The following is a 25,494-nucleotide window of genomic DNA, read 5'->3' on the forward strand; positions in this document are numbered from 1 at the left end:
GTGATGACCCTCAGTATAAACTGTTCCATTATCTTGCCAGGTACTGAGGTCAGGCTGACTGGTCTATAATTACTAGGATCCTCCCTCCCACCCTTTTTGCTGCTGCTTTCCCATTTTGGTCAGACACAACAATTCCTCTCCAGGCCTGGCAATCAAGGACACCTCACTGCCTCAGGCCCTAAGAGGTGTGAAAAAAAGTGAGTTGGGGAGAGCAAACTTGGTGTAAATGACTTCATCACCTGAAGCTGTAATTGGAAGATTAACCCCCAATATGCAAATGGCCCAAACATAAAAATATGAAAACCCGTGACCATTGTCCATTTTGGGTGTAGCCCCTGGCGGGCTTTGTCTGTCTGAAATGTACCTGAAGACCCTTCAATAAATACAACTGCTTTTTATTCCTTAATTTTGTCTGGCCTCTGTTTTAAGTGGTTCCTAAAAGGCATCAGTGGGAGCAGGGCTGCCTCCTCTGTGGGCTCTTCCCATCACAGGCACTCTCACACGGGCTCCTGACATTTCATTCCATGGAGACTGAGGGGGGAAAAAGCCTTCAGGGAAGCACCTTCCTTCTCTCCCTGTCAAGGCCAAGACTGGCACAATCACATCCCACAGCTCCCAAAATTCCCCTTCCTGCCCCTTTCTCCTCCCTGCCCTCTGCTCTCAGGGAACACCCAAGAACGAGCACCAGGGCTTGCAGGCAGCTGTACCTCCACACCACATCCACCTCACAGATCCCAGAGCTTTCCTGGAGGGTTCAGACATTAAAATACTCCAGATGTATTTGAGATTTCTCTCTTTTGAAAGAAGACCTTCAGGTAGATATGTTGGTAAGTTACACTGGAAATAAAAAAGAAAGTGACTTGTTGATATTAGAAAGTTATCTGGGCAGGCTTGACAGAGCAGGATGTAAAGCTCAGGAAAGAATTCACAGTCCTTGCTCACGTGATGGAGCTTAGCCATTCAGACAGAGACACCATTTCTTTACCCTCTGGTCACTTCACAAACCACTGTAATTTCATCAACAATGAAATCCCTCATGAAAAGTGAGGCAAAGCCCAGGCCAGCCCAGCTGATTGCAATGACTGCTGCATTTCCCAGGAATAAAAACATCAGATTTGCCCTTCTCTGAGTACACTTCAGGTGGAGAAAGCAGTTCCATGACTGAAGAACATCACCACTGACTGTAAGTGTCTTTGAAAGTGTTTATGTGCCTAATTACTCATTTAATTCATATTTCATCCTCCTGGCAGCTCTGAAGAGCTGTAGGCAGGTGTTCTCATCAAAAACTCATGCTGAGGGGCTTCTGAACACCTAAGCATAAATCCCACTCCCCAAATCCCCACTCACAGTAATTAAAGGCTAACGGGAGTGGTGGGGAATTAAAGTCGAAATCACAGCATAGAAATTACTTAGGGACAAAAATGGAGAAGCAAAAGGATATTTTTGACTCTTCTATGCCGTGGAACAATACATAAAATCTTATTTTGCAACCTTAACAGTGAATGAGCAAGATGACAATAAAAATATCTTATAAACCAGAGAGAAGCAGAGATCGATAACAAGACACTACAAGAGAAACCACATTAACCTTAGAACAGAACAGAAACAGAAGCTTCTGCAAGGGGAAATTGTTTGATGGCTGCATTCCACTTCAATCTGTTTTGCGAAGGAGTCCATGCCCAGAACAGAGGCTGGTGTGGGATGAGTGGTGTTTTGGGATCTGAGGATTCCTGGAAGTGTTCAGGGGCAGGCTGGACGTGGCTCTGAGGAGCCTGCTCTTGTGGAAGGTCCTTGCCCGTGGCAGATCTTCCAGGTCTGTTCCAACACAAACCATTCTGTGATTCTGTGATTGCAGCTGTAGGGCTGGGAAAAGCAGGCAGAAATATGCAGGGAAATGCTTTTCAGAGCAGGGTGGAACTCAGGAGTTCGCACAAACTGCTGCTCCTACTGCAATTCCCCCTCTGCTTCTTCATCTTGGTGCCTGACGTGCAGGAAAAATCCCCCCACTAAACCCATTTCTTTCACGTGGCTGCATTTTTGTGTTGCTGCATGAATAAAGAGCTATTATCCCTTCACCAGTGCAAACCCAGGCAGGGCTGGAACATCCCCATCTTCGCAAACCAGCTCTGCCCCCAGGAACAGCCACCGAGGAGCAGCAGACGCCCCAAGCAGGAGCTGTGCCAGTCATTGAGGACGGATTGTTCCAGGACATGATGGAGAACTGGGCTGGGAACGTGCTGAAGGTGAAGGGTTCTGCTGCTCCTTCCCATAAAATACGGCAGGAACAGCTCCAGAGGTGACCCGGGTGACAGAAAAGAACCTGCTGGAGGGAGAGGAGCTCAGCACACGTGTGCTCCGTGGGTGGGTCTCCCACTGTGGAGGAATCGTGCCTAATCTGCCCATTATCCCTCCTTTTCTCTGGAAAAGGAAAGTGCCTCCCCTTAATGTCTGCTCAGGGCACGAACGAACAACTCCAGGCTTCATTATTCCAATACTATTTTAAAAGTGCCCTGAGAAATCTGCTCTGTGTGCTTCTAGAAGAGGGGACTTCCTCTCCAAAAAGGCAGATAAAAGTGAGCTGAACTCCTCTGAGGAGCTGTGAGGGATCAATACACTCACTGCTGCAATTTCTGCAGCCATTTCAGAACTGAATCCACACTGTGCCTCCACCAGCAGCAGCTCTGAGCTGATGCTGGAGGAGTGATTAACCTTCCCGTTGCCTTCTCATCTTTCATGTTACCACATGTGCACACGCTGGAAATGCATAGCACTGCATACCTACATAACACTGAAAATAAAGAGAATTATTCAAGCACTTTTTCCATTTATTAGTGGAAATGCAGAAGCCTCCTGCTAATATCTTCTTTCCCAAACATTTTTTTCACAGGATTTTTTATTTTCTTTTTGCTTTTAATCTTCATGCAAATTCAGAAAAAAAGATGAAGAAGTATCCAATGATTATGATTCCTGGTGGAAATCAAAACTAAATGGGACCCATGCAGCCTGAAGCAGAAAGTTGTCTCCTGGTGTGTAGTAGTGAAATTTCAGTGGCATGAGTTTGTTACTTGCATTTGAGCTCAGAATTTAGTCACGCTTTTTCTTAAAGCAATGCAACTAAGCCTGTTTTTACGAAGCTGCTATACATGAGACAGCTGCCATTTTTTGAGCTAAAAAAAAAAAATCAAGACAGTACGGAACAAATGAAGACTTGCACGTTCTCTTGTTATTGAGGTTTTATACTTCTCCACTTTTCTTCTTCTTTTGAAATTGCTCCTACTTGCATAATAACATTCTTCATGACACAAAAAAATTATATTCTCTTTTTCCCCAAAGTTCTGTTTAGTAGTAAACACCTCCAAGAGTTCCTCAGTTTGAAGAAAACAGTGTTTTAATTGACACGTCTTGGTTGAAGTATGTCATGATCAAAGATTAAGTCCACACCATGAAAAAAGCAGTTCTTTGTAAGATGCTTAGGAGGATAAAACTTTTTTTCTGACAGATGTCACAATAAAACAAAATAAAACTGTAAGATCCAGAAACATAAAACAGTATTTTATTCTTCCAGTCACTGATGATAAATGGGGGAAGAAAGGGAAATAACTTATACATGTTTATCTTGACAGATCAGCTTTGGTGCATCCAACACTTTAAGCACTCAAAATTTTTTAAAAAATAAATAATCTTATCAGGCCTGTATCAAATGGATTTGTCAATGCTTAGTTGAGTTATATTACAAATTACTGGTTCAGATTAACATGTCTCTTGAGATTTACTTGTGTACCTGCAAGCCTCAAGGAGGGAAATATTTTATTCTCCCATATTCAGCTGTGGCAGAACAGTGCTAATTCTGCTGCAATTTCCTGTCCCCAAACTCTGCTGTCTGACACCACCCTGATATCATTTTCCACGTGTTGGAGACTGCACCAAGGTGAGATTGTGGCCACCACCCCCTGAACACACCTTTGAAGGATTCTGTGGTCCTTGTCCCTTCCCACCACCCCAATTCCCGTTTCCTTCTCTCCCCTTCTGCCTCCAGCAGGGCTGGATGTGCACAGATGGAACTCGAGCCAGACAACTTCTGCATTTTCAAAAGCTATTTTGGGGATGTTGGGCTGAGTGTATTTAAAGAGGGAAAGCTCAGGTGTGTCCAGCAGGTGGCCAGGGGGGCATGGAAGGGCCAGGGGGGCATGGAAGGGCGCTGACAACTGCAGGTGTTCAGCTCCGCTGGCTGGACATGCACATTACAAACTCAATTCCTAATGCACAAAACCGTAGTTACACAAATATTATCCAGGTCCATACAGCTTATAATACCTATGTGCCAACAAGGAAAAAAATGCAATAAGAATTTCCTAAATTACATACTTCAAACATTCTTTTATATATCTCTTTAGATTTGGGGGGGAAAATCAGGTAATAGCAACAAAAGCATAGAATTCCAGTGCAGTACATTGACAACACTTGTGACTTCCTTTTTAAAGGCTAACTTTGCATTTGCCTATCAGCTTTGCAGAATAAATTGTTATAGTATTCTTATATTCTAATATTCTTAAATTATTGTAGTGTTCTCATCTCTTAGCTGCTGTAATGGAACCATTGACCTTCCCCCTGTTTTGCAGAAAGATGCAAGATGCTCTTTCATCAGACCAGACACATTTTGAGCTTTCTCCTACAATGAAAGTGACCCACCCTAAGAATATTCAATACTTTTCCCAACACATAACCCCTGACAACAAAATTTTCTTACTCTGAATAAATTTAAAAAAAAAAAATAATAATAATTAAGGGGTTTTTGCCTTTATAGCAACAGTCCACACAGAAATGCCAAAGGCAGAAGAAATCCATTATTTTATTTACACGCACAGAGCACCAGCTCCACGATGAAAGGAATAAACCCCTCCTAAACAGCCCCGCTATCTATCACCCTACCCCTACCCCCTGCCCCAGGCACTCCTGGAGCTAACTCTTGCATGGAGGCTTTTTGCAGGCAGCCACAGCCTCTTTAATGTTTGACTTGTTAAAATAAAATCAGCCTGGCACAGGTCTGCAAAGCTGCTGGGTTCAGCTCACAGCCAACCAGACAAATGCAAAGAACAACCCTTCCCTGGGAAAAGCTGCTCATTCACAAAGAGCCACTGCACTTTTTTGCCCTCTCCCTATGGCATGTGCAGAAACTAAATAACTGTCCACCTAAGGAATTTTTCCTGTGGAGTCAGACAAATCTCTGAAAGCAATTTATTGCATAAAGGCACCCGGGACCGCAGCAAGGGACAGCCTGATCCTAACCCTTGAAACCTAACCCAAGATCATGTGGTTTATCCATTTTCACAATGGAATTAGAGAAATGTACAGTCATTTATTTGCACTTTTATATTTCGTGCTCTAAACACAAGATGACTTTTCCACACACTGAACTCTCCTCTCCCTGGTCAGTGTATGTGCAGCATTGCAGGAAGATTTCTTGGAGAAGTAGGACAAGCCAGAGTGTTTAGGGTCAGAGGAGCTGACCCACCAAGCATCCCATAATGGGGATTTCAGGCTGCCCCACTGGAGTTTATCAGTGCCCCAAGGGTCTGACACATGCCACAGCAGCACCAGCAGCTCCAGCTGCAGGTCTGTAACACATCCTCATCACACACAGGAGACTCTCACTGATTAACACAATAATTACTCAGGAATCTAGTGGAAAACCATGCAGAACCAAAGCTCAGACCTCACCCAATCTGCATTTTTTGCAACCATAAAAACATCCTTCTAGGGATAGCTCGCCCCAAAATTCTAGCAAGCTAAATGAGGTCTCCAGCAAGTCTTTAAAGTCTGGATATGTGCTTTGAAAAAAAAATCCCTAAAAAGTGAGAGAGGTGCTGTTCATTTCCAGCTCTATTAACTGCAGCCTTTTTTTCCTCTCTCCATGAAGAATTGATGTGTCTGTCTCTCATTCCTAGCCCTGTTCACATGAACGGTGAACTTGCCAGGAAAAGGGAATGCATCGTTGAAGAGCTGTTGTTTTCCTGTGAGACACTTAAAACCCTGTCAATCCACGGATGGGCAAACAGAACCAAGCAATCCTCAGATCCAGGGCATTAAAAACCCACCCTCTATGTTGAGATTCAGAGCAAATACAGAGTAAATATTAAAAACAGCTCTGAATTATACCCAAAAATCTGACGATCGTCTACTGAAACAGTTGAAATACAGTCTGTATTTCCCTCCAGTTTAGAACAGAAAGATTTACTTATTTACCTGGAGGAAAAAAATTTTAAGAAGTCAGAATTTAAGAAAAATAATCCTTCTGTTTCTGCTAAAATTCTTGAAATCATGAATACAAGGATGCCTGCCTTTAAGAGCCCCTCAGATTAAACCCTTTCTGTCTTAGTGGAGAAGTCACCTTTGAAACATAAAAGAAATATTTTCCATTTGTTTGCAGCTGGACAGATTTTTTTTCCCACCTCTCATCCAGATTCTCCTGCTCCTTGAATGCCTTGAAACGCAACTTTGGTCAACTTCTCCCTTTCAGTGATTTACACACATTTCATTTCCTGATGGGGTTTATTCCTGCTGCTCACCTGAGGGGAGGCAAGGCAGACACACAATGGCTCCTCTCTTTTCAAATATTCCTGGTGATTAACTGAAGGATTAGATTTCTGCTCCTGTAACGATTTCATTTTAAAAATCTATTTGTGTGTTCAGATCCCAGTGCTCGGGGAATGGCTTTCCTTGCTGGGAACAGATGTGAGGAGAGAGCACTGACAGCCCAATTTCTTCATTAATATTAAAGGGGCTGGTACAGAGTGGCTGTATTCCTCAGATGCAGCTAAACTGCATTTCTCACTGAATTCTGGAGATCAGAACAATTGAAAATAAGCAAAATTGAGGTCTTTTATCTTGAGCCAAATGGAGAGCAGCCTCAGAACCCCCAGCTGCAAAGCAGGGGGCTCAGTGCACTGTCAGAAGCCTCTCCTCTGGATTAGTCTCCTAAATTTGCCCAGGACAGTCTCAAGAATTATTCCAACCCTGGGAATATTTTAAGCAGTAAAGCAGAACACCACTGGGCCCAGGGCATTTGGGGAGCGTGTGGGATGGCCTTCCCCAGTGCCACCAGCACAGCAGGGACTTTGTCCAGCGGGGCTCCTTCAGTAGAGTAATTTCAATTTAACCAGAGGAAAACTTCTTCACAAAATGAAAGTCACAAACCACTTACCCAGTAACCTTACCTTTTAACTCCCCCAGTTTTCCAAATCAAGCAAAAGATTCCTTTCCATCCCTCCAACCCAGCTGTTCCCCCTCCTCTTCTGTGCAATGAAAAGCACTTCCGGAGCCCATAGAAAATTCCACAGGAAAACACACTTCAGAGGAGTTATGGTTTCTAACCCTTTCTGACACCCCCTGTAAGAACAGGTAAGAGATCTCCCCCAAATCTGGGAGAACCTAATGTAAACCAGGATGCTCTCCTTGAAATCCAAACTTGTTGAATTTACGCTAACAGGCAGGGCCATGGCTCTGATTTGAAATATAATTGCCAACATTCAAAACAGCTTGACCATTACTCTGAAAGTAACAATTACAAGAGTAATAATATAAGTGGTTTATTTTAATATTATTTTCACAATGTGACACAGTAAGTTAATTTTTGAACCATTGCACTCCTCCCTTACTGAGGAGACTATGGTGCCTTTATGTCAAAGATAATTCTGTTTGCTCAGTTACTGAAGTTAGATTTAAGTAATATAAAACAACAAATTGACAGAAAAAACCCACACTTTTGTGCATAGAACATATGCAAACTTATTTATCATATGAATAAATAAAAATCAGAATATAATCTTTGTGAATTATATCTTTAGAATATACTTAACATGAAATTAAAGAGATGAATCATGTCCTGGGGTGACTGTGTATCCCCAATCGTCTGTTGGGTGCAGGGGGGAGGGCAAGCGTGGTTTGTTTTTCCCCAGGAAAACTCTGCTCATCGGAGTGACCTTGAAGCGGGGGAGCTGGAACACAGCAAGACAAAAGAAGCTCTGTTGTTTTTTCCCCGGCAGTTAGTTAGTTTAGTGCTAGCGTAGTTAGATGCTGTAGAATAGCTGAAGCTTTTTGCTTTTTTTTTCTTTTTCTTTTTTTGTCCTTTTTCCCTTCCTTTTTTCTTTTTTGCCCTCTCCTCAGAACTGTTCCAACCTCTCCAGACTAAGGACCTGGGGAAGCACCGGGGGCCTCCACAGGGGACCCACCCCACCAAGACCAGCCCTGCACATCTCCTTTTCTCCCAATGTCAGCGGAGACGGAGCGGGGGAGCACAGTGACGACCCTCAAGAGGAGACTTTCTTTAAGTTTGTTTTCCCTCCGTAAGCGGCACGAAGCTCTTGTCATCGGGTATTGTGCTGGGAGTGCTTTGCCTGTTTAATAAACAGGTTTTTTCCACTTCTCTCTGAGGAAATCTTTTTTCCCGAACCGGTTGGAGGAGGGGAGGGGTGCCCCGTGGGAGGGTTTCTCCCAAAATCTGCCTGAAACCACCACAAACTTATGGGTGCCCAACGTGGGGCTCGAGAGCGTGGAAAAACCCTGTACTGGTTAGTATTTAGCAGTCAGTAACTATGCTGCTTGAACTCATGTCTCTTGGGGTGGGGGCCTTGCTGTGTTTTGGATCCTTAGGCTTCTTTGCGGTCTTAATACCTTTGTGGTCCTTAGGTTTATTTGCATATCCAGAGATAGCCCCAATATTGTCACTAGTACGCAGTTTTTACAGCAGAGGGACACGGATTAGAGTAGCTATTGGCCTTGGTTTAATCATAATAATTTGTAGGAAGTTTATAAAGGTGTTGAGATCTTTTCCTACTATGTATGGGTCATGGTTATGGTTATTCACCCTGTTTGTGGGAGGAGGAGCAGAGGATGAAGCGTTGCAGTCTTTCGTTTCCTTCTTCTCCTCTGAATCGGTTAAATCATTGTTGGAGAATGTTGAGTTTCCCCTGAGTGTTAAAGAGACCATCTCTCTGGTATGTCATCTGGTAAGCCTCCTCTATACAGTCTGCAGCTTCTCTAGAATATGGGCTGAGATTTCTAGAGGGGCTGATAAAACTCCTGACCCAGGCAGAGAAAATCCTGAGTAGTGTGGAGAATGGGAGGATATGGGGCAACTCCTCAAGGAATTCTCTGACCCTGTAGTCTATGATTTTCCACGGGAACAAATTCAGAATCCAGTGGAGCTGGGGAAATACCTGAAAGAGAGGTACCATGATGGCTCTAAGGGGGAGAAGATGGCTGCAGTAAGCTGGGCCCTGGCATATGCTTATCGCACATTGCTAGATACTGTAGGGCAGCAGACAGAGGCAGGGGGGAAGGGATACAAATCAACAGCCACCCCAGTCACTCAGGCTGCAGCCAACACCCCAGTTATGAAGCCAGCAGCTAGACTAGAACCTGAGCCTGAGTTGGCAGCTAAACCAGACAGTAAGCCTAAGCCCCTGGCAGTTGCTCCGGCAAAGAAGCACACACTGAAAACCACACACTCAAAACCGATCGACCAGTGGACGACGATGACCCAAGAGAAGGACCTTCACCACAATCAGAAGCCAAAGCTTCTAGCACAGGATCAGAAGCCAATATTGATTCCTTTTCCCTGAAGGACCTTCGGGGCCTAAGAAAGGATTACCGGCGACAACCTGATGAATCTATAATTAGTTGGTTAGTCCGTCTTTGGGATGCTGCAGGCGAGGCTACAGTTCTGGACAGCACTGAAGTGAGACATCTGGGATCCCTGTCACATGATCCAGTCATCGACCAGGAGATGATGAGAGAGGCTAGTCCTTGCAGTCTCTGGGTACGGGTCCTAGGAAGTGTGGCAGAAAGATACTTGTGTGCAGATGATCTCTATATGCAGCAAACCCCATGGAAGACCATAGAACAAGGGATTCAATGCTTGAGAGAAATGGCAGTGGCAGAGATGGACTTCTCAGATGACATAAACACTAGGAACCCAGACTTGGTATCATGTACATCTGTGATGTGGCGAAAACTTATACGACTCGGGCCATTAGAATACGCTTCTGCTTTAGCAGTAATGAAGCGGGAGGACATGGAGGAGACGGTGCTTGATATGGCAAAGAAGCTCCGAGCATATGCAGATGCTGTGCATGGCCCAACACACGCCAGAATCGCAGCTGTGGAAACACGTCTACAGAAACTAGAGGATAAAATAGATGAGAATCATAAGAAACTCAGGGAGGAGATTAGAGAGGACCTTCTCCAGATCTCAGCAGTGCAGATCAGAGGTTCTGGTACCCAGCGTAGACGCTCTCTAGGTAGGGAGAGAGGGTACACTCCATGCGCTGAGCTGTGGTTCTTCCTGCGGGATTGCGGAGAAAATATGAACAGATGGGATGGAAAATCTACAGCTGCCCTGGCACAACGGGTGCATGAATTGAAGGAAGTCAAGACTCAAAGAGGGAGTTCCACCAAAAGGGGAGCGGCTGCAGTTGCCTGTAGCCGAACTGCCAGATATGACGATGATGACGTGTCTGACCCCCTTGAAGGAACCTCTAAGACATATGCTCAAGGAAAGAAGGATAACCAGGCTTAGAGGGGCCCTGCCTCTAGCCAGGTAGAGTCTAGGGAAAACCGTGTATTTTGGACTGTGTGGATTCGTTGGCCTGGCACATCAGAACCACAAAAATATGAGGCCTTGGTTGATACTGGTGCGCAGTGCACATTAATGCCATCAAGACATGTAAGGGCAGAATCTGTCTCTATCACTGGCCTGACAGGGGGATCACAAGATTTTACTTTGGTGGAAGCTGATGTGAGCCTAACTGGAAAGGAGTGGAAGAAACACCCTATTGTGACTGGCCCAGAGGCCCCATGCATTTTGGGCATAGATTACCTCCGAAGTGGGTATTTCAAAGACCCGAAAGGACTCAGGTGGGCATTCGGGATAGCGGCTGTAGTGACAGAGGGCATCCGGCAATTGAACACCTTGCCTGGACTGTCCGAGAATCCATCTGCAGTAGGACTCCTGAAAGTACAAGAGCAATGGTTACCAATTGCCACTTCTATAGTGCACCGCCGACAGCATAGGACAACTCGAGATGCTGTGATTCCCATCCATAAGATGATTCAAGAGCTGGAGACACAAGGGGTGGTTAGTAAAACCCACTCACCCTTCAACAGCCCCATCTGGCCTGTGCGCAAATCTGAGGGAGAATGGAGATTAAATGTGGACTACCGTGCATTGAATGAGGTGACACCACCACTGAGTGCTGCCGTGCCAGACATGTTGGAGCTCCAGTAGCTGGAGCTGGAGTCCAAGGCAGCAAAATGGTATGCCACAATTGACATTGCCAATGCATTTTTCTCCATTCCTTTGGCAGCAGAATGCAGGCCTCAGTTTGCCTTCACATGGAGGGGAGTGCAGTACACCTGGAACCGACTGCCCCAGGGGTGGAAACACAGCCCCACCATCTGCCATGGACTGATCCAGGCTGCACTGGAAAAGGGTGAGGCTCCGGAATATCTACAGTATATTGATGACATCATTGTGTGGTGGAACACAGCAGCAGAAGTGTTTGAGAAGGGAAACAAAATCATCCAGATCCTCCTGGAAGCCGGTTTCGCTATCAAGAAGAGTAAAGTTAAGGGACCAGCTCATGAGATCCAGTTCCTGGGAGTAAAGTGGCAAGATGGACGGCGGCAGATTCCTGCTGATGTCATCAACAAGATTACAGTGATGTCTCCACCAACCAATAAGAAGGAGACGCAAGCTTTCCTAGGTGCTATAGGTTTCTGGAGGATGCATATTCCCGAGTATAGTCAGATTGTGAGCCCTCTTTACCTGGTCACCCACAAAAAGAACGATTTCCACTAGGGCCCTGAACAGTAACAAGCCTTTGCCCAGATCAAGCAGGAGATCGCTCATGCAGTGGCCCTTGGCCCAGTGAGGACGGGACCAGATGTGAAGAACGTGCTCTACTCAGCAGCCGGGAACAATGGCCTGTCCTGGAGCCTTTAGCAGAAAGTGCCTAGAGAGACTCGAGGCCGACCACTGGGATTCTGGAGCCGAAGCTACAGAGGGTCTGAAGCCAATTACACCCCAACTGAGAAGGAAATCTTAGCAGCCTATGAAGGAGTTCAAGCCACCTCGGAGGTGATTGGTACAGAGGCACAACTCCTCCTGGCACCTCGACTGCCTGTGCTAGGGTGGATGTTCAAAGGGGAGGTTCCCTCTACCCATCATGCCACTGATGCCACATGGAGCAAGTGGATTGCTCTTATTACGCAGCGTGCCCGTATGGGTAAACTGAATCGCCCTGGGATTTTGGAAATAATTACCAATTGGCCTGAGGGTGAAAACTTTGGCCTCACAGATGAAGAACAAGAGCAAGTGACACGGGCTGAAGAGGCTTCACCCTACAACCAATTGCCAGCAGAGGAGACGCATTATGCCCTTTTCACTGACGGTTCCTGTCGTATTGTAGGGGTGAACCAGAAGTGGAAAGCAGCCGTGTGGAGCCCCACATGACAGCTTGCTGAGGCCACTGAAGGAGAGGGTGGATCAAGTCAACTTGCAGAACTCAAGGCTGTTCAATTGGCCTTGGATATTGCTGAAAGAGAGGGGTGGCCGAGGCTCTACCTCTATACCGATTCATGGATGGTAGCCAATGCTCTGTGGGGATGGCTGAAGAGGTAGAAAGAGGCCAATTGGCAGCGTGGAGGGAAACCAATTTAGGCTGCTAAGGAGTGGAAAGACATTGCTACCAGGATAGGGAGACTACCTGTGAAAGTTCGCCACGTAGATGCCCACATCCCCAAGAGTAGAGCTAATGAGGAGCATCGAAACAACGAGCAGGTAGATCGGGCAGCAAAAATAGAGGTCTCAAAGATTGATTTAGATTGGGAACACAAGAGAGAGTTGTTTTTAGCTCGATGGGCCCATGATGCCTCAGGCCATCAGGGTAGAGATGCCACCTATAAGTGGGCCCGAGACCGAGGGGTGGATCTAACCATGGACAGTATTTCTCAGGTTATCCACAACTGTGAGACGTGTGCTGCCATCAAGCAGGCCAAGGGGTGAAGCCCCTATGGTATGGCGGGCGATGGTCCAAGTATAAGTATGGGGAAGCCTGGCAGATTGACTACATCACCCTTCCCCAAACCCGCCAAGGCAAGCGCTACGTGCTCACAATGGTGGAAGCCACCACGGGGTGGCTGGAGACCTACCCTGTGCCCCATGCTACTGCCCAAAACACCATCCTGGGCCTAGAGAAGCAAGTCCTGTGGAGGCATGGTACCCCCGAGAGAATTGAGTCAGACAACAGGACTCATTTCAAGAACAGCCTTATAAACACCTGGGCTAGGGAACATGGAATTGAGTGGGTGTACCATATTCCCTACCATGCACCCGCTGCAGGCAAAGTGGAGAGGCACAATGCATTGTTAAAAACCCAGTGGAAAGCATTGGGTGGGGGATCTTTCAAGAATTGGGAGCAGCATTTGGCAAAGGCCACCTGGTTGGTCAACACCCGAGGCTCCACCAACCGAGCAGGCCCTGCCCAGGCTGAGCCTCTGCATACAATAGATGGAGATAAAGTCCCAGTGGTGCATGTCAGAGGTCTGTTAGGGAAGATAGTGTGGATCAAGTCTGCCTCAAGTTCAGACAAACCCATTCGTGGGGTTGTCTTTGCTCAGGGACCAGGTTGCACATGGTGGATAATGCAGAAAGATGGAACAACATGATGTGTACCTCAGGAAGATCTGATTGTTGGGTGAGAATCATTTACACACATCACTGTCTGCTGAATGCTATTGCCATTGTCTGTACATTAAACCACACAGAATGAAATAGAAGGAAATGTGTAAGTGAGAGGGTGTGTGTTAAGTGTTGAAAATATGAGCAAGTGTTGAAGGTATGAGTAAGTGAGAGAGGAATCCTGCTGCCCTGCAGCCTGGGGCCTGGATTCAGTAGCTCAGTGTAGAACGTGACAGGAGCATGATGGGTATTGCTTGTATTCTTTTTTTTTTGTGGGGAGAATGGATGGAAGTTTTATGTGGAATATATATTGGTTCTGTCTGTAAGTCGACGATATGGGGGTAAGGGGTGGAAGATGTCCTGGGGTGACTGTGTATCCCCAATCGTCTGTTGGGTGCAGGGGGGAGGGCAAGCGCGGTTTGTTTTTCCCCAGGAAAACCCTGCTCATCGGAGTGACCTTGAAGCGGGGGAGTTGGAACACGGCAAGACGAAAGAAGCTCTGTTGTTTTTTTCCCCGGCAGTTAGTTAGTTTAGTGCTAGCGTAGTTAGACGCTGTAGAATAGCTGAAGCTTTTTGCCTTTTTTTTCTTTTTCTTTTTTTGTCCTTTTTTCCTTCCTTTTTGCTTTTTTTGCCCTCTCCTTGGAACTGTTCCATCTCTCCGGACTAAGGACCTGGGGAAGCACCGGGGGCCTCCACAGGGGACCCACCCCACCAAGACCAGCCCTGTACATCTCCTTTTCTCCCAGCGCCAGCGGAGATGGAGCAGTGGAGCACAGTGACTATCTTCAAGAGGAGACTTTCTTTAAGTTTGTTATCCCTCTGTAAGTGGCACGAAGCTCTTGTCATCGGGTATTGTGCTGGGAGTGCTTTGCCTGTTTAATAAACAGGTTTTTTCCACTTCTCTCTGAGGAAATCTTTTTTCCCGAACTGGTTGGAGGAGGGGAGGGGGGCCCCGTGGGAGGGTTTCTCCCAAAATCTGCCTGAAACCACCACAATCAACATTTAATTAGCTTTGGATGCCTTTTCACAAAAGAGCTGATAAAAATTCTCTCCTTCCCTCTCACGAAAGCTTAAAGTGATTAAAACATTTTTGGACTCTTGGTGGTTTGATCAAAATCTCCCAAAATATTCTCCCGTGTCTCCTTTATTTCCTGTACTTTACATCCAGAACAACAGAAAATAAAATATTACCAGCTGAACTAACAGAAATTAACAGCCTGTCTGTAAATGCCAAGAAAATTTTGAGAACAATTCTTTCTTTAAGCACCTCAGTCCTCCACCATCTTTAGTTTTTTAAATTTGTCATATTTGTCAAAGTATTGATTTTTCTCCTAATAATCGCTATTAACAGAAGAGTTAATGACCAAACAAAAAGTGAGGCAATAAGAATCCAGTAGAGTTTTTATTATGTTTAAGCCCTCATAGATTGCCTAAAATCCCAAATCATTCCATGCCTCTGACCAAAGCACAGCTGGCTCCAGGCAGGGTGGTTTCATTCCAGGGAAGGGCCAGGGGTGCAGGCACAAGAGGGGCACCCATGGAGAGCCTGAAGCTGTTTCCAAAAGGGATAAAGTTGACAGAAATTCCAATTCCCTGACATCAAATGCCAGATCCCAAAGAACAGAGGACAATTACATTGCTGATCCCCACAGCATACAGAAAACAAAGGATTCTTTTACCTGCTTCTGTCCTTAGGCATTTCTGAATTTATATCCACAAACTAAAGCACTTCTTAGATTTTTTTTTTTTTCACTCTCTTCTATTCATTTCCATTTTCATCCATTTTCCATTTTAGTGACTTAACCAAGCCACTAAAAACTTTCATTTACAACCATTAAATATATTAACACTTCTCTTCTGCTCCCCCAACCTAAAGAATACCAGATTCTCTCTTTTGGACACTGACCTCTTAGATGAAGGTAAGTTCTAACATTTTCTTATCCACAAGCTTCAAAAATCAAGGGAAGCCAAATATAACAACAAATTTTCCAGAAAAGTATCACAGCCAAATAACCCTCAGAGACAGGAGAAAATTCTCTGTCAGGTAATTTGGGATTTGAAGGGGAGTGTTGACATAGTTCTTATGACAGTGTTATCTTTAGATTTTGAAACAGAACTTGATAGGTTCAGTAAAACTCTGTGTTGTAACAAAACAGAAAGACACCAGATCTCATCACCTACTTCACAACCTCAGATTTTCTAGTTGCTGGTTCTATTTTCTTTTACCATCTTTATTTGAGAAATAACCTAGAAAAAGTCTTCAAAACAAATTCTCTGGCAAGAAAGAAAAAAACTAACCCACCCAACTGGGTGGCAAAGGCTCTGTTTTGGAAGCCTGTTCTGATCTCACATACTCATAAAATCAGATTTTGAACTGTGAGTGTAGGAGAAGGAACATTAGGGGAAGTACATTAGGTGAAAAACACCTTCTCATTTGGAATGCACTCATTTAGCTGTGTTTTAAGATTTAAACCAAATTTTGCTAATGATTGAAATCCTTGAGCACCTTTTAAATATTCTGATTTAGGTGTGAGGTCCTGACTCGGGAATACTTAAAAAAACCCTTCAGATTTGAGATTAAGTCTCACTAGAAGTGAAAAATAGTGTAAAAACACAAACCCATGATGATGGCCAAAAAAAACATGCACTCAAGAAATCTGAAAGTCACAAAGAGTTCTTTCTGCTAAAGTTATAGAACCTGCAAAGTTCCAAATAACTTCAGCTTCACATTTTTGATAGAAATTATTCTGATTGAAAGCAGCACAAAGAAGTTGCACACAAAATAATCACAAACAAATGTTCAGAGAGATTAAGGCATGTAAGAGAAAAGATTTGTTAGTTTTACCTTTTATTAATAAAATAATAAAAATAGATATACAACTAAAGGGAGACTAAAATGAAGGAGGCCATGTTGGACTTCCAGTGAAGTTGTGGATATTCCATCCCTGGCTGTGCCCAAGGCCAGGTTGGACACTGGGGCTTGGAGCAGCCTGGGACAGTGGAAGGTGTCCCTGCCCATGGCAAGGGTGGGAATGGATGGGCTTTGAGGTCCTTCCGACCCAACCAGACTGGGATTCTGGGGCTGCCCCAGACCCACAGGTAAGGGCAGCGGATTTTCTAGGGGGGAGGGAAGGGCTCTTGGGCTGCTGGAGCTGCACCCCCTGTTCAGCCCTTCAGGGAGGAGGGTGAGGGGCGCAGGAGCTCTGCCACAGGACCTGCAGCCAGGCTTTGGCACAGCTGTGGCTCAATCCCCTCACTGTTAAGGCAAAGACAGGGGAAAGCAACCCAAGGAAAAGCCAACAGCTTCTTACACTCTCACTGCCAAAATCATCATCTCAGTGTTCAAGGCAGACAGGTTCTCCAGATGCAGCCTAATGGTGCAATACCTCCTAAAAGTTGCCAAGCACAGGAAAGTGTCTCTCAGACTGAATAAAGTCAGTGACGACAAACACAGGAAGCCAAACTTTGCAGAGCAATGCCAGGATTGGATTGGAGAGCTGTGCTCAGCTCCCCTGAAAACTGTGGTGCCAGGAACAGCGTGGTTGGCACCCTTGTGACTGGGGGCCTTGAAATCACTTCCCTTGAAGAAGATTTTATTCTCTCTACCAGGAAAGATTATTCCTTTTGGTTCCCCCCTGCCAGGGGCTGTGTGCACCCACAGTTGTAAACATCCTGGCTTTGCAAGAGGTTTAGGACATGAAAAATTACACTAAAATATATATTTAATATATAATTAAAATATATATATATATTAGTTATGTGCATAACAATACTTGTTTGCAAGAAATACTTAGAAAGGACTGGGTTAGGAGGGATCTTAAAGCTTGTTCAGTGCCACCCCAGCCATGGGCAGGGACACCTCCCACTGTCCCAGGCTGCTCCAAGCCCCAGTGTCCAACCTGGCCTTGGGCACTGCCAGGGATAATCACACATTTTAACACATGCTGGCAAGATGTTTCAAATTATCCAACAAGAAATCATTATTCAGAAATGGCAAAAAACCCCAAGCAGCTTGAAGTTCTTCCAGGGTGAAGAACAAGGAGATCTGACAGGCTTGGGGATTAGCTTATCTTTATTGTCATTTAGCAAATAAATCCTGCAAAGATGTTTTTCTAAGAGTCCTGATGCAGAGCTCTTCTGACTTCTTCTGTCGCTTTATTTTGATTGTTTCTCTGTCATCTATTAATATGACCCAGAAGTTTCAGCAGGAAATAATTCTTAACAGCATTTACTGGATGAGAGTGAAAACTGAACAGAAATGGAACTTCCTAGTTTCTGCCACTTCTTCCAAAATGCCTAGCTACTTTTATTGCATGACACTCTTGAGTTGTGTAGAGTGTTTTCAAGGCCATTTAAGACTTCAGCACAAAGGAAAAGACTTCTTGCTACTAAGGAAAAAAAAAGTAAAAAATAAAAGAGAAAGAAGCAGTACATCAAAATCAAAACCTACCTTTCAGTAGAGGCATTTTCTGTGCACAGAAACCCTGAGAAGCCCTGGAAGGATGACACACAACCCAACACAGAAAAAATATGACTCTGTGACTCTTCAAAAGCACACGGCTCTTTTTTCCTTCGCAGAACTCTATGTTCTTGACCAGAACAAAAGTTTTTGAAAGCTAACAAATCATATTTGGTAAGGATTTAGATGCTCAACGTGTGCCACTCCTTAAGCAATAGCAGAAGAAAAAATGGTAATCTAAAAAAAGGCACTGGATTAGCAAAAGTTCGTGGAGAAATGTTACACTGTGGAAGATGAAAATACAGAAAATGAATTGTATGAATTATTTAGGTGAATGAGTGGTTGCTAAAAAAACACAAAATGTCAATTAATTCTACAACTGTTTCTATTCTTGTGGAAACTTCATTTTTAGGCTATTAGATTTCAAAGATTTGTAAGGCAAAGTCAGTTACTTGCTGCACATAATGCAAGACCTAGTGAGCAACTCAAAAACTGCATGACTACACAAAGTACAAATTTTGAATTTGGCAGAGGAAACTTCCTCTACTTGTTATACATTCCTCAGTCTCTGGCTTCTTTATTGTCCTTTTTTTCTCTGTGTGTTTATGTAGGAAAGCATATATATATAAATATACATATACTCACATATATATACATGTATCTATGTTTATAGATATATAAACATTCATTGATTCATAATGACTAAACACTTTACAGCTTGTGCACAATGGGGACAAACTTCATTAAATAATATTGACCTATATCTTACAAGTCCACCCACAAACACCTTCAGTAAAGATGAAACCATTCATGACAAGGACAAACAGAAAATCTCTCCAAGACTGTCTGGTGCCACTATTTCAGGAAGAATGGGACAAAAATCCTGTTGAGCTACTGCATAGCAGAACTCAGCAACTTCCAATGAGTTCCACTGTGTCTCTCAGGCTGCGCCCAAGTTTGATATGATGTGATGTGATGTGATGGCTGTAATCACAATTAAAGGATAGCACAGTGCTTGACGAGGGCTGCTACAGGAACTGTCCCACCCGATTTCTGCTGTGTACTTATAAATTGTGCAAGATGCTCTTTACTATGAACATGTGCTTGGGAAAATGCCCAAATCATCCAGACCCAAATATTCTGCTGGTGTAGCTGTGTGAATCTCTATTTGAGCATATCAGTACAATCCATCTCTGTTTACCAAGGAGTTTAGCTCAAAATATCCAGGCTTCAAAGCATGTGGGTGCCTTGTTCCTTCCCAGGGAGAGGGAAGAGCACCTGCAGCCCCTGGCTGGACAGGTGGGTGATGGAGCTCCTGTGAGTGGGGAACCCTTCTCCACAGGAGAGGCTCTTTCTTTGGTGATGATCAAGGGATTAAAGGTTGCAGAACTGGGGTGCAGACCATAAGTGGTGATTTGGGAGGTGGTTGAATTCACTAAGAAAGGTGTTCACACTTTTAGCATCACAGTGTAAATCAGGGCTGCTTTTTAAAAGCTCTTTTCTAAGCTAGAAGAGCCCCTGGGACCAGTTGGGTTCTTAAAGCAGGACTGAACAATTTAAGCCAGCACAACCAGGCTCACAGTCTGGTGGCAGACTTGCATATTACAGTGTAACAAAAACCAGCAGGAGTTTCAGCAGAAATTCTGCCAAATTTCCTTTAGCCCTACAGTAATTGCACCAAAAGTGATAAAACTTGTGCAACAAAAAGATGTCACTTTAAATATGAATGTTTCTTTAAAAATTACTTTGACAATGTAAACTGCTGATTAATTACTTCAAGATTCAAATTACTAATCTCTGCTTGGACATCAGGATAAGTTCTCTTCTGTTTAAAAACAAATTCCATCTATAATTGCAATGTAGAAGTTTCACTAAAGGAAACCGCTAGCAAACAATGATCCAGGAGCAATTTTTCAACAAGTTTTAATTTTGCTAACAGGTTTTCAGGTAAGGTGAAGAGACTCATCCTCAGACAGACACCATCCCACAAGGCTCCCAGTTCAAGGCCAGCTTTGACTTTTTGAGTTTTCCAAATTATTAATGCAAGGTGCAGCTCTACAGTGGAGCCCATGTGAAGGCTGTAGGACAAAGCAGGTTTGGCAAGGGTTACCTGTATGTTGACGTATTATGTGAGCTTTTTGAGATGTTTACAGCTCTGTAGCTGAGTTCTCACAGTTTGTACTGTAAACAGTCGTGTTTTCCACATTCCTTTCTGATGAGAGTCAACTGATTCACTTCTAGCCTGGTCAGTGGGATGGAGAGATGGCAATCTTGTTCTCCAATCCCTGGTCATTGTTCAGAATCTATATAAGTGAGGTCTTTGTAAATAAAAAAAGTTCTTCAGCCTTCATCTTTGTGGAGTAAGACTCTTGTGACACTTTTGTGTCCTCTAGCGATACCTGTGCTCCTCAGCCTCGTGAAGGATCTCAGTCTGGCAAGACAGCAAAGAAAAGGCAGAGCTCTTGGCTTTACTCAGCATCCTTCTGCCCCTGAGTCTTGAATGGGAAACATCAATGACTCCAGGGTCACATGAAAAGTGTGTAAAGCAGCACTGGATCAGCAGCCTCCAGTTGTGCTACAGGTGATGCTGGATGACAGCTCTGGGAAGGTGTTTGCCACATTTCTTTGCCACACCAGCAAACAGGGCAGGGTGTGGCAACACTTTTACCCGACTCGTGGGAATCCTGACTTGCTCACTGCAAAGGACTTTTGCTTCTGGCAGAGGCAGCAGCATCTCCACACCCACAGTGCACGAGGGGCTTCTCCCAGGATGGAAGGAGTCACAGAACAATTATCCCAGTCTCTGATTACATTAATAACCTACAAGTTGTCTTTGCTCTGAGGAGCATAACTCCATTATTGCCCGCAGTCAGAAAGCTCTTTGGGTCTGCAGGAAGTGATTACAAAGTCAGACAACCAGGTTTGTGCCTGGCTCAGCTGTGGAGCAGTTCCTAAGCAGGCTGCAGGGTTTGGAATATTGCTGGGTACCCCCTCTCACATCCCTATGCCAGCTTTGGGAGGCTGCTGCATCCAGGCACTCACTGGACTCAGATGGCAAAAGCCCTTTTCCTGCAGTACCTCGTGTCCTCCTCCTGAGCTGTGTCTGAGCTGGGAAATGTGGAACAAAGAACGAGTCCTGCTGCTGATTAAAGAGCTGGAATTGAACTGGTAGGAAGTTTGCACATCTGGTTCTTTGTCTCCATTTCTGCTGCTTGTGCTATTGCAGAGATTATGCACTGTGTGAGTCACATTGTAACTTCTAATATTAACAGCCTGATTTCCCACACTTGCTAGGGTTTTTTCTCCCTAGAAGCATAAATTACAAAAGATTTCTCCTTCTCCTTCACTTTTGAAAGCAATTAAAAACAAACTATTTAACAAATCACTAACTGCCAAGAAGTGTTCAAATTAGATCTTTTCATAGCCTTCTTACTTTTGATTTGGAACAGAACCAATTGGCTTTAAGATGTCTCCTCAAAAATATACTTCTGCTAACATTTCAGTCTATTGAAAGTTGTAAAACAAATGAACTTTTAACGGTTTACAGTATGACTTCAACAAGCTAGAAGAATTTCTAAAGATGTACATTTACACCGGGTACTGTTTGGATTTAATTGCAATGTCACGTTCCTAGATTCTAAAAGACAGATGAAGGTTTGCTAATATCATTCTTTCCTCATTATTCAAATAAATGTTGATGCAGAACAGAAGCAGCAAAGAAAAGAGAATGAAAGAAAAAAAAAAAAATCACTCCTGAATTCTTAATAGTCTGGATAAGATAGATTTGTATGTTTTGGCTTTCGGTAGCAGAAGCAGAATTGCTCTATAAATGTCAGTTTGGACAGCAAGATCCAACAACTGGCTCCCCTACCCCCACCATTTAATTCTGATTATTGCCAGACAGAACTGACTCCTTCCAAGCAGCACTTGGAGAATGGTCCCATTGTACAGGGGCAGAGGGGCTCCTGCTCCAGTGGAAACTCTGTTATCTCCCAACAGCTGCTTGCAGTTAACTGCAGCCCAACTCAAAGCCTTTAAAGTCTGCTCCTTGTTTAGTCTTGGATGTATGGGAATGGCTTTGGGGAGATTAACCTGTTGTGGGCTGTGCTGGCATGGAACTGAGAGCTGAACAAGCTTCACCTTCACCACAGCGCTCCCAAACCTTGGGAATAAAACAGCTTCTGTTCTCTCTGCCTTCCGCAGCACTTGGAGTTAATGAAAAGTTAAAATTTCCAGAGCTAAGTCAGCAGATGCCTATCCAAAACCATTTAGACAGCCCTTAAAAAAACCCACACATAATGTAGAGTTTTTGATACTAAAACATAAGAACTGGAGAAGGAAAAAAAAAAAAAAAAAAAAAAAAAAAAAAAAAAGGTGAATTCTTTTGTTCTCTCTTTTCTCCCCCAACAAAATAAAAGGCTGCCTTGTCAGATTTTCATTCCTTTTAATTTTAAGCTATTCCTTGCAGACAAATACCAATAGTTGCTTAGGATTCTTTCAGAAAAACAAAAGATTTCTTGCCAGCAGCACTTCTGTTGATTCTTACAAACCTTAACAGGGAATAATATCACCTCTCCAACTGCACCCTGCCACTTGGCTGAATTGTGAGCACACTCAGAAAGAGGCACGAAGGTTTGGCTGCAATTAAAACGTGCTGCTGCTAACGGGACACAGCAAAGGGAGGCGGGAGATGAGGAATGCTCACACACATCTGCAGGGGAGCTGCATCTCAGCTCGCAGGACACACCCTTTGATGCCCCTCATTGCCATTAACAAGTTGCCTTTTTCACCAGGACCGAGCACAGTTAAGACACTGGGGGCTTAAGTGACCCAAATTCAAGGTTAGAAGCCCCAGTGTTCCTTACCTTACCTAAGTGCAAGCTCTGTGAAATACTCAGCACCAGTGATTCCCCCCAGCAGGTGTGGCAACGTTCAGGGGGACAACGACGCTGGGGGATTCTGCTTCTCCAGCATAACCTCCACAGCTGTCTCCAGATGGGAAGGAACAAGAGATTCAGTGGGATTCAGTTGTTCCTTTGCCATCTCTTCCCATATTCATAACTGAAGCTTCTCAAATTACGTATTTTTACCAAGCAGACCTCGTATGGCCCAATATCCCTAAAAGTTTAGGCACACTCTGGTTACTGTAATAATTACAAACTATTTTGAGCAAGCAGTTGTAAACAAACAGCAAGTTACATTTCCTAAGTTTGCAGACTCATCTTGTGACAAATAAGGAAAGCTGGTTGAGTCTAGCAGAACTTTTTCAATTCTTACATTGTAGATTTTGAACATTCTTCGGTACTCGCTCCCATCCTCTCCACTACAGCCAGAAGGCAAAGTGGCACAGAATTCATTAGATTTGACCAGGTTATAGGGTAATGTTCTCTTGCTTTGCTCTTCTCTCTAGCAGAGCTCTACAACACAGTTAGACAGGTCAGGTCTACCAGACACTGCTGCCCTTGGTGTTAGGTTCAAAATGATCTTGAGCTTGCTTGCTCTTCCTGAGAATTATTGAATGGGCCAGGAAATTGCACTGAGCACCTACAAGCCCTCTCCTTATGGTCTGAAAGTTCTCTTTGACAGCCTAAGATCTGCCAGGAATAAAACTCTGGGGTCTGGGGTGCTGAGACCTTTGGGAGTGTCTGAGCTGTGCTCAGAACACACACCCCGTAGCAGCACCATGCGGGGAAGGCAGAGATGTTGGATTGCCCACCCCAGAGAGCAGGGCTGACCTGAACTGCAGACACCTGCTCAACGAGGAGCTTTCTTGTGCTGCCAAAATAGTCCTAAGTGGGATGCACATGCCTCAAACTCTTACACAAATGTGTACTGAGCTCTTCTATCCTCTCTCTTCAGTCATAGCTGAGCATGTTTTAAGCTCAGGATTTTAAATTTACATTTTTACTACTCACACAATTAAACAATAGAAATTCTGTATGGGTTAAAAACAAAACAAACCTAACACAGCACCAAACAAGAAGGACATGCACATTTGGGTGCACCTCTAGGCAGAAAGAAAAATCCATATTTCTTCTGGGAGTTAAAACAATGCCCCAAAATTGGTCTCAGGTGCCCAGTGTGGGCTATGATTAATGCAGAACGCTGCATCCTCCAGAGGAATCAACTGCCTTCAAACAGACAAAAACTGAAGGAAGTGATGTCTGATCCAAGCATCAATAGCAGCTACCAGCCAGCAGAATGTGGGGAACATCACCCCACTCACACAGAGATGGACATTCAAGGCTGTGGAAAAAGGCCTAACACCTTCAGAGAGAGATGAGCTTTTTCTGAGTACAGTGGGACAGATTTGAAGAACTGGCCTTCAGCATGACAAAGAGCTGAAATACATCATCAACCCAGGGCATGAGCAAATGAATTGTTCCCAGAAATTTCTTTCCAAGAGATAATCTAAGGATGAGACAGTGGTTTTCTTTGGTTTTCCTTGGAGCAGTCAGACTGATGTCAGGCTGCCTGGATGGCAGTTCAACTACCAATTTATTTTCCACAGGGTTTCATACCCCAAGAACATGTAAAATCAATTAATTGAGGGCGTGGATGTCCTGTGAGATCAATGCATAGGTATCTGCTGACTTCACAGAGTTTTACAGCTGGTTCTTCAATTCCTTTACTGTTCCACAATGAATGCTGTTTACAAAGCAGGACATATTTTTAGTTTATAAGTGCAGCTCTTCTCAATACAACATAATTTTGGTACATTTACATGGGGAAAAATCCCCAATGCATTAAATCACTGCAACATCCCCACAGAATAATGAGATGGATGTCTCAGCATCTTCCCCCTACCTTGATATTATAGCAATGAACATTTCATTTCAAACACAACCCTGTTCTTAGGAAAGATTTGGCATTTCGGTTAATGAAACGAGGCTTTAAAAATATAAATAATATAAATAATATAAATACACATAAATATAAACTATAAACATAAATGTAAAAATTAGACACATAAAAATACAGATATGGATATGATTATGAATATATATTATAGCAAGTGAGCTGTGCCTTGTTTTATTTCACGTGCACATATTGGTCCAACGTTGTTTCTCCAACCTTTGTGTAAGGATTAACTAGAAAAAAGATGGTCAATTCAGAGGAACCTGATGACACCCTCCACAACCAGCAGAGGTTACAGAACATCCTCTAGAGACTCCTGACAGGATATTCCTGGCAGCCTTTCCACCTCTGCTGTTGCCCTGTGGCTGCACCCAAGAACCTTCACATCCTCTGAAACCGAGGGGCCCAGAACTGCTCAGAGTGCTCAAGGTGAGGCCAC

This window comes from Hirundo rustica, chromosome 11, assembly GCF_015227805.2.
Source record: "Hirundo rustica isolate bHirRus1 chromosome 11, bHirRus1.pri.v3, whole genome shotgun sequence".
Taxonomy (NCBI): Eukaryota; Metazoa; Chordata; class Aves; order Passeriformes; family Hirundinidae; genus Hirundo; species Hirundo rustica.